The following is an 833-nucleotide window of genomic DNA, read 5'->3' on the forward strand; positions in this document are numbered from 1 at the left end:
GCGCCACGTCTGGACAGAGACTGAGTAACAGAGAGCGGTAGAGTAGTTTCACTCACCAGAGTAGAGAAGGGTTGTGGACATGGATGTGAAGGCAGTAATCGTATCGATGCGTTGATTCCGCCGCAGACAGACTGGTTCGCAAAAGGCCGTCAGAACTGCGGGTATTCCTCAGAGCAAAAAGGGAAGAACAAAAAAAAGAAAAAAGAGGAAAAAAAAAAGAGAAATCCCAGCTATCCTGACTTTAAGCCTTTATAAAGGAATGGAAATTTGCAACGTGAGGATGGGAACATGAGCACTTTCTATTTGGCTGAACAAGAATTCTTGTTTCTACAGTACTTTCTTGCCATTTAATCACACAGGGAAAGCCACAAAATTTGAAGTCCATATGAAGGAATTACATTCCTAAAAGTTGTGGCAACCCTGCTCAAAAGCTCAATCTTATCACAAATTCTTTGTGCTTGCTGGATGATCTATTTCTCTATCACATGTTTCATATTATTTAGCATATTAGTAATTCAACAAGAAGTACATGGCAGGAGACTCCTGAAATTACATCTATTGCAGTGTAATACTTAGAAGAGAGGAAAAAGATTATATTGATCTCCAAATCCTCCCTTTGGCCTTCAATATACTAATTAATTGTCAAAGCAATAGTGTAAGATGTTAGTTTATTTTCCCAATTTAATTAGAGGTTAAGCAAGAGTTTTTTTTGCAGTAAAGTGATGACAGTAGTGTCATAGCTCTGATATGAGCACCTCCTCCCTAACAAGTAATGCTCTATTTACTGTAAATATGGAAGCCACACTAAATTCTCTCTCTGTCTCTCTTTCTCT

This window comes from Dipodomys spectabilis, unplaced genomic scaffold (assembly GCF_019054845.1).
Source record: "Dipodomys spectabilis isolate Male_0828 unplaced genomic scaffold, ASM1905484v1 ptg000166l, whole genome shotgun sequence".
NCBI classification, from domain to species: domain Eukaryota; kingdom Metazoa; phylum Chordata; class Mammalia; order Rodentia; family Heteromyidae; genus Dipodomys; species Dipodomys spectabilis.